The 10103-nt window shown below is 34.1% G+C and overlaps 1 pseudogene; it reads right to left on the reverse strand.

The window, feature by feature from the left end:
• Positions 1-1954: 1954 nt before the first annotated feature.
• LOC120273138 lies at positions 1955-6082 on the reverse strand (annotated as a pseudogene).
• Between the last annotated feature and the right edge of the window lie 4021 nt (positions 6083-10103).

A 10103-nucleotide genomic window follows, 5' to 3' on the forward strand; every position in this document is an offset into this window, starting at 1 on the left:
CTCGATAGACCCACTGACAACTGATAGGAGTAACACCAGATGGAAGAGGAACAAGATCCCACGTATGCATGCGTTGAAGAGCATCAAGTTCCTCTGTTATAGCTTGTTGCCACTGGGGATGTTTCACAGCCTCCCGATAAGACTGCGACTTAGAATGCGAGTGAATAGTAGTAAGAAAGGCGTGAAAATCAGGAGAGTAAGTAGAGGAGAGAGAAAGGGCGTATAGAGCAGGAGGGCGGTGAGGACGGTCTGGGTAACGACGAGGGACAGTAGGAGCATCTTCAGAAGAAGATGAGTCGGCGGAGAGAGGAGATGAATCACCAGAGTTATTAATGCACCCAGAGGAAGGGGAGGGAGAAACAGAGGAAGTGTCTATGGAGACGTTTGGGGAGGGCACAGAATTGGTAGTGGTAGTGGAACTCGGAAGAACTATGGAGGGTAGGGAAGAGGATGCACTAGCAGAAGACTGGAGAAAGGAAAGATTTGGGGAGGGTGAAGAGAAGTAGGGGATATCTTCAAGAAAAGTGACATGGTGGGAAATACGAAGATGGTGAGAATGAGGATCATAACAGCGATAACCCTTGTGTTCAGAGCTATATCTAAGAAAAATGCACATGGCAGAATTGGGAGAAAGTTTATTTCTCTCGACAGTGGGCAAAAGAACAAAACAAGTGCAACCGAAAAGTGCGAAGATGACCATTGGAGGGAGAAAGGGAATAAAGACGTTCATAAGGTGTGATTCCAATGAGAGTGGAGGTAGGAGTGTGATTGATAAGATAAACTGATGTAAGAATGGCTTCAGCCCAGAAGGATTGAGGGATAGAAGAGGCAAAAAGAAGTGCACGTGCACTATCTAAGATATGGAGATGTTTGCGCTCAGCAACACCGTTCTGAGCAGGTGTGTAAGGGCAGGATTACTGAGGAAGAGTGCCGTGAGTAGAAAGTAATGTGCAAAAAGATGTAGAGAGATACTCGTGTGCCCTATAAGAGCGAAAAATCTTAATGCTTTTACCAAACTGAGTATAGATCATTTGCGTAAATTGTGAGTAAATAGCAAAAATCTTAGATCGGGAAAACATTAAATATAGCCAAGTATAACGCGAGAAATCATCAATAAAAATATGTAATAGAAGAAACCACCAAGAAAGGACAAGGGTACAGGACCCCAAATATCAAAATGAACTAAATCAAAAGTGTATTCAAAAATAGATTCGCGTGAAGAGAAAGGAAGAGCAGTGGGTTTAGCAAGTTTGCAACCGATACATGGATGTGAAGGAAGAGAAGAAATAGAACCAAGATTACTTGAACTTGTTAAGAGTTTCAGACGAGAACTAGACAAGTGACCGAGGTGACTGTGCCAACGATCAAGAGAACATACAGAGGAAACAATATTAGAAGATGGACGAGCGGGAAGGTGTAAAGAATCTATGTGATAGAGGCCGCCAACTCTATGCTCGATCCCAATCCTCTGGCTTGTAAGATGGTCCTGCACTGAACAAGTAGAGGAAGAAAAGATAATTGTGATACCATGATCAGTGAGCTGACTAACAGAAAGAAGGTTGAGAGCTAAGCCAGGGACATGATGGGCGTCAGGAATGTCAAATGAATTGGACTGAAAACGACCACACTGTGTGACAGGATGAAGGCTCCCATCAGTAGTGCAAACACTGGAAAAGGTATGAGGCATAGTAGTAGAGACTAGGCTAGAGGTATCAACAGTCATATGATGAGTGGCACCATAATCTAAAATCCAGGAGGAGGAAGACATACCAGAGGCAACAGACATAGCAGAGGAAACACTAGAGGGTAAAGTGCGCTACATAGCATGAACCTGTTCAGTCAACTGAGTAACCTGAGAAAGAATATCAGGAGAATCTGAAGCCGAGACAGAGGCAGCATGAGGAGAGGAAGCAAGAGATCGAGACGGAGGGCGAGACTGTGATGATGATTGATGCTATCGTTGCTGTAGCTTTAGACACTGATTCTTCATATGACCAGAACATTTGTAGTAGTGACAGATAACAGAAGACTGAGAAGAGGTCGATGAAGTAAGAGCTGGTGGTATAGAAGGGCTGGAGGGTACTCTAGTGGAACGTGGAGAGACCACATCAAGAACTATGTTTGTAGGGATAAGCCGTGGAGATAATGTGCTAAGACGAGTTTCTTCAGCAATAATAATACGAATGACATCGTCAAATGATGGAAGAGGGTCTCGATTGAGCAGTTGACTGCGAACAGCCTCAAAATTAGGACGAAGGCGCATCAAAAAGTATTTGGCTAGACTGAGTGAGACTTTTACAACATGTGCATTTTAGGCAAGTGGACTCCTCCAATGAATCAATCTGTCGCCACAAGGACCGCAGATCACTAACATACATACTGACGAGCAGAGTTGGAATGCTCAAACATATGGCGTAGGTGTTCCCATGTCCAATTTTCATACGAACATCAATCTCACAAGACTGACAGATAATAGTCATGGTACAGCAATCAACAAGTGTCTATGATGCATCGGGGGTGGAAGGTTGGAAAGAGGTACTGTCAACATGGCCAAGTAAATCTATACCGAGTAAAGCAATGCGAACGGTAGTAAACCATTCTCTAAAATTGGAACCATTTAATTTGATGTCAACTAGAGCTAGGAAATAAGGAGTGGAGGAAGATGATGCCATTTTTTTTTGTTTGATTGTTTGTTTGTTTGTTTGTTTGTTTTTTTGTTTATTTTGTTTTGTTTTTGTTTTTTTAAGATATAGTTAAATAATAGTAGATGTTAGTAAATAATATAAGATATGTTTAAATAATACTATATTGAAATAATATAATTAGATAATAATATATTTAAATAATACTAGATTTAAATAATACAGAATCAAATCTCGATTTTTTTTTGTTTTTTGTTTTTTTTGTGTTATATATATATATATATAAATAATAGATACTGTTAAGGATAATAAAAGAATCTAAACAAAAGGATAAAACAAATGATTGGAACTTAATTAAGGTGCTGAAAGGATGCACGCCTGTCGGGGAATCAAAGAAAAAAAAGGGTTTTGGATGTTGACTCGCCGGATGAAAGGTTGGTTGTGGCTGTGGATCACGGCTAAGAAGCTTGTCGGTGACGAGTCACAAGGCGGCGCTACAAGGAACACAAGTAGTAGATCATGGTGGGGTGTCAAAGCAAAGGAAAGGATCAGAACATCGCTCGTCGGATATCAAGTCAAGGATCAGAACAACTTAACGGAGAGCAAAGGATCAGATCAAAGCAAAGGATCATAACAAAGCTCGTCGGAGTGAAACTTAACGGAGATCACGGTCTGAGAGTAGAACAACACTCGTCGGGGATTATGGTCTGAGAGCAAACAACCGTCGTCGAAGAGCAATCGGTCAGAATAAGGTGCCGGTGATGATACAAGGCTCTTGTGGTAGCTAATAGGACTGAACGGAACAAAACAAAGGTTTGACGAGGCAAAGCTCATTAGAGAGCCAATAAAGACCGGAGGAAACAAGGTCCAGCAAAACAAAGCTTGTCGGAGAGCTAATAAATACACGGCGGAGGTCGGCAGGCGTCTGATTCCATGATAAATATAATATGAGAGAAAGAATGAATGTGTTCATTGGAGTGAAACCAGCCCCAATATATACAAGAAGGATGTATAAAGGAATATGTATACTCAAGGGTACATGCATAGAGTATACAATAGAATAAGTAATATTATTACTCTAACAGTTTAGAAGATATACAGAAAGTTTGAAAAAAAATCCATATATTTAGTAAGGAATTTATTCATTCATGAATAAATTACAACATAGTTTATTTATTTTTTTTTACATTCATGGTAGGAAAGTTGAGTTGTGATTGGATTCACCCACTTGATTTATACTCTCAAGTAAGTTTGGAAGAGTTATGTTTGAATTTGCAACTTGGGTTCTTGTAATCTCTATATTTGTATTGTTCATATTAATGTTGATATTTTCGTCTGCTTTTTTGAGCATTGCTTGTAAGTATTTTTTTTTTGTCTCAATTCTCATTTGTAGTGTATTTTTGACCTGTGAAAGAACAACATATTAATGAATTTTTTTTCTAAGGAAGTCAAGTGAATATGTTATTTGAGATGATATAAAAATAATTATTCTATACTAAGTCATGCATAGAATAATTTAGTGTTAGATTAAATTCTCAATAATAACCATACTAAATAAGCTTGTCATGCATTTCATTTTGTATTTATTAATTGATATGCAAGTATTATAGTTATATAAAATTTGAATCTCTTTTGTGCTAAAATCATGGCTAACTCAAGAAGCATTTGTAGTCAACTTAGTATTTTTAAGGGTTTTTAGTTTTCTAGTGTGCTATACTGATATGCAAGAAAATTTTGCTGTAAGGCTTGTTCACATGAACCCTTTTTTTTCTGTATTTAAAGGTTTTTTTTTTTTGTGTTGCATTTTGTATTTCATTAATGCACTATTTATTTTATTTTTGAATTTCATACTAAATCATAATGCCATGAATTTGATACTCAAGTCAACATTTATCATGATAGAAAGTTACAAACATAGGTTGAAGTTTTCAGCGGGCCAAATTTGTCTTGTTCTTAATAATATCTTTATATCTAAATATAAATTTCATTGATTTGGGATTGTTCGAGTTGCTCAGAGTTCCAATTTATTTTTAGTGCAACTTCTTCATGACATGGATAGCAGTTGTGTAACTTCAGTAGAATTCTAAGCAATCAATAATAATTGTCAAAAAATAACACGTACTAAATATTATTCAAAAAATTGTAAATATTACTTCGAGTTTCTCAATTAGCTCCTTTGCATTTGAAACGGAGACAATGATATGCCTTGCACTTGGCTTGATGAAACCCTCCTCTATAGCTTGGTCAATGAAAGAAAGCAATGAGTTATAGTAGCCATCAATGTTTAGCAATCCAACCTGAATAAAGAATAAGTTAGTCATGTTCTTTTCATAATTTTAATTGTATATGTGTACCATTGGAATCAAATTACCAGCTTGTTATGTATGCCTAATTGTGCCCAAGTAATCACTTCAAAAAGTTTCTCATGAGTGCCATAACCTCCTGCATCATAATTAAAATTGAAATGAGTCTATTTCTGTGTGTTTTTTGTTATTTACTTCAAGAAAATAAAAATATAATGATTAGTGAGAGGATTTGTGATTTTGTGAATAATGAGTGATAAAAGAGTGATAAGAAAATGAAACAATGATAAATGGGTAAAGGTCTAGTAGGGCCATATACTAAATAGTCGAAAGAAGTTAGTTTTTGTGCATTTTAGGTGATGCAAATGAGGAAATGAGTTTGATTTATGTGCAATATTGAGAGATTGGAAATGTAGGTCATACTCTAACCATGCATAGCAATAAAGGCATCAAAATGTTTGCTCATCTCTACTTTTCTTTGATGCATATTTGCAACTAGTTTTACTTCTCCTAAAGTGACGCAGTGATTAGACAATAAAAACAAAAAAAAATCAAATATTAAAGAAAAATAATTTATAAAAAAATAACCATTGATATCTTTGGTTTGAGTTTTTGTTTTTGAAGAGTTTGTAATTTAAAAAAAATGAATTATTTCCATACCTTTTTACCCATTAGAGCCTTGGGAATCACACGGAGTAGATGGATAAAAGATTTGGTTAATATCTTAAGAAGTTTTTTATTAAATGAATGGACTTTCAATAACTTTTTTTTTTAAAAAAATCATAAACCATACCCAAGAACATGCCTTCTACCATTAAAGACAGTTTGAAAAATCAAGCCCATTAATCCAATATTATCTCCTCTCATATACCAAATCAATGTTTTTCATCACCTGAAGGACCAACATTTGCCAAGTTATTTCAAATATCTTCATTCATTAATTCATTTTTAAGAACAACAACAGAGAAAAAGATAGAAAAGAAGAGAAAGCGATGAAAAGAGAAATAAGAATAAACTAAAAGAAAGAAGCAAAACTAGTTCTTTGGTAAGATCAATGGCAGTTTCCTGGTAACTTTTTTTCTTCCCTAGGCTACTACCACAAAAAACACAAATTGGCTAGAATTTGGATACACTCATTCTCTCTTTTTTCTTTTGCCATTCTAACACTACAAATTGCATTAAATATATATTATATATTAAGTGGGAGACATGAGCATAATAATAAAGTATAACTTAAAACTGCAAGAATGATATGCATTTTCACCGCTAAATAAACAATTGGTTAACTATTAAACAATAATAGTAAGGAATGATGAGCAAAAGAGGATCTTGGATGGATTAAAATTTACGAACATTGGAGGGATTATATACCACATTAGATCTAGGGCAGTGATGATGGAGTGTTATTAGGGAAGATTACTCTAGTTCTATCAGGTGGTTTGTTGTTATTGTTGTTGTTGTTGTTGTTTTTTTTTTTTATTGGGATATGAACAAATATTGCACAAATACATATATATAGAGAGAGATGGTTGGTTTGGGTTGTTCTTCTCTAATTATTGATATAATTCTTCAAATGCATTTTTTATATTATAATTTTACATCTTTAGTAAGAGATATCAATGATGCTTTTGTCGGATCTTCTTAAAAGAAGAGCAGATTTGGTTTAGATTTGTAAATTTTTTAATTAATAAATAAATAAATATCTTGTTAAATGTTTAACAAAATGGGTAATTTTTTTTGTTGCATTAGATGGCTGTTATTAATGATTATATGTAATGTAATGATGAGAAGAAAATTGATAATGAGGGGGAGAATTATTTTTTTTAAAAAGCACTAATTTCATGAACTTTGATTAATTATTTTGTTATACAATTTATTTTTGAAATGTATCTTGTTGAATTATTGTATAACAATTGCATTGTGATATCATACCAATTGTAAAAACAAATGCTTATTATTAACTCCATACTCTTCACAACATATGACAACAAATAACTAATTAAAAGCTATAAGTATATATATATATATTGGATAAATTTAATTAAATATTAAAATTTACAAAATTTTGGCTACATTCTAGCTATTAAAAGAGAAATAATTTTTAGCAACATAAAAAATTTTCATATATGATCAAGAACAAACATTTGAATTTATTATTTTCTAATATTTTATTAATATTTGAATTGAGATCAATTGAAGAGTAGGAGTTGTGAGAAATATTAAAATTTTCAGATGTATGCAAATTAGTCAAAGCACAGCAGATATGATCTGATGTGCACAATATACAATCAATCATAGATTCTTCATTTTTTTTTTGTTTTTTAAACAAATTTTAACGATAGTATTAAATGTAGGGTTATGATTTGTCTCTAGTAAAATTAATTTTGCTATTATTATCTTATGATTTTTAATTTCACATTAAAGTATTATGTTAAGAAGAAAAATAAAATAACAAAACCAATCTAGCAACTAAATATTTTTAGGAGTGACCAATGCATTGCACACACACACATATATATAATTTTTAAAAACTCAAAAATCTTAGAAATAAAAATAAAATAATAAAATAAAAAAATAAACATAATTATTTTTATATACATGTATGAACAACAATAAGAACTATTAAAACAAACCAAAAAAATAAAAAATAAAAATAAAGGAATGGGAAAAAATAAAAGAGAAAAATAGAAGCATAATATAATATAATAGATTACAAATGAATAATAATTTTAAGAAAAAAACTTGAATGGATTACAAACTCAAACTTGGTTTCTTCACTAATTTATGAAATTTTCAATACCTTTTTTATTTTAAAAAACAAAGCACAAAAAGAAGAAACTAAATTAAAATTTGTACTCCAATCTTGCCAAAATCCAGCAAACCCTAGAATTTTCGATCCCAATGAGTAATTTGTAGACCTCTACCCAATTGTCTTCTTGATTGGATGAGGATATATAATGAACAACATATATGGTGTTATAACTTATAATAGTCAAAGACCAAGAAATGAAGCTTGGATACCAAGAATGGATCTAGATATTCCATACCATGCTTGAATGATTAGCTATGGATCTTGACATCCATAACAATTTTTTAATTAAATTAGGTTTGAATTAAATATTGCACCCTTAAAAAAAATTATGGGGATCCTCTCATTCAAAACCTATGGAAACACCCACTTCGCTTTCTTCATTTGTAGGGCAGAGGATGTGGCATGTTCATAGTGAAGCTTTTAAAACAAATGGGGAGATAAGTTATAAAAGATTGGAATTAGAGAAAAGAGGGTTCTTTTGAGTTTTTCCAATGATCCCCTTATCTTTCTTTTTGTTTGTTCTCACACGGCCTCATGTACAACCTTCAAATTGATTTCCAAAATCTCAACTAATTGGCTTAAGAGAGTCATTTCCAACCTTATTGGTCCTGAGCAAAATGGTTTTCTTGCTGGTAAATCTTTTGAAGATAACATTTTAGCTATTCAAGAGGTCGCTAATTCTTTAGAGAATGATACCCATTCCATGCCTAGGATGATGGTCAAGGTTGACATCAAAAAAGCTTATGATTGCCTAGATTGTTCCGCTATTATTGCTACCCTTAGAAAAATGAATTTCCCTGAAATTTGGGTTGATTGGATTAGGGCTTGCCTTACATCTAGCAGTTTCTCTTTTCTTATCAATGTTAAACCCTCATTGTGGATCAAGGCTTGTATGGGGACTTAGGCAGGTGATCCTTTATCACCCTATCTTTTCATTTTGGTTTCCTAGAACTAATCTAGCATATTGAACTTTGCTCTGAATAGGGATTACATTCTTGGGTTTGATAGTAGATTGAGATTGAATTTTAATCATTTTCTCTTAGCGAAGGATCTCATTATAATCACCATAGCCTCTAGGGCGGTGGCTAGGTCATGTCTTTTAGGTTTGAGTATTTATGGTGGCCTCACTGGTCAAAAACCAAATGCCAAAATGTTTGCTATTTACTTTCTTGGCTAAATAGAACCATTTGCATGAGTATTAGCAGAATTCTCAACATGAAAGTTGGTATGTTTCCTTTAAAATATTTGGGGGCCCTCATCTCTCCCAAAAGACTCCCTCTTGGACATTATCAAGGGTTGATTGATAAAGCTAGTAATTTTGTTAGCTCTTGAATTCACTTCCCCCTTTCTTATGCTGGTGAAGTCACTCTTATTAATAGTTCTCTCTTTAGCATCCCTAGTTATGCCTTATCCTACTGTTTTGTCCCGGACTCCATCCTGAATCAAATTACCAAATTGGTTAGGTGTTTATTTTGATCTAGGGGTAGCAATGGTAGTGGAGTCTATAATATAGCTTGGAATAATACTACACTTGTGAAATCTTAGGGTGGTTTGAGAATCCAGAATCTTAAACATGTTAGAATTGCTCTTATGGTCAAAAATGTCTTTTGAATTTTGATTGGTACCAACAAACTTTGGGATGATATTTTCGGTTTAAAATATGTGCAATTTGATCCTTGGAATTAAATTTTTTTTTCCAAAGCTTCTAGTTTTTTAAAAAGCTATTTGCAAAGTTTCTAAAATCATTCGGCATAATGTTGGGGTCAACTCTTGTAACCCTGCTGATACCAATATTTGTATTGACCCTTAGATTTTTGAGCTTCCTCTAAATCGTAAGTCGACTTTTGTTAATATGAGTGTTGATAAGTGCTATAAACTTTATATTTTTTGTATCGTTTACATTGCATTCGCCATGTAATTCGGCATGATTAGAACCTAATTAGTACAATTTTTTTTTTTTTACAACGGCCTTTATTTCTATTTTAGGAAAAAAGAAGCAAACTCGGGGGTGTTTTGAAGCAAAATGGACCAAATTGCTGAATTAGAGCTTCACCATGACTCACAACGGCCGTGGTGACATCTCACCACGGTCGTTGTCCACACTTAACATTGCCATTATCAAGTTGTGACAGTGTGGAATCATTGGGAGCAACACAGAAGCCACAACAACCTTATAACAGTCGTTGTGAACCCCTCACGGTCATGATCCATCCACACAATGTCGGGGAAGCCATGCTAGAACGTGACTTGGAGCCCGAGCAACAACTTACTCACCACTTGCATCACAATGCCCTTGGTGAGGCCGTGGCGAACTTAATCCTATATATACCCTAGGTTTTCTGATTT

Source organism: Dioscorea cayenensis, chromosome 12 (assembly GCF_009730915.1).
Source record: "Dioscorea cayenensis subsp. rotundata cultivar TDr96_F1 chromosome 12, TDr96_F1_v2_PseudoChromosome.rev07_lg8_w22 25.fasta, whole genome shotgun sequence".
NCBI lineage: Eukaryota > Viridiplantae > Streptophyta > Magnoliopsida > Dioscoreales > Dioscoreaceae > Dioscorea > Dioscorea cayenensis.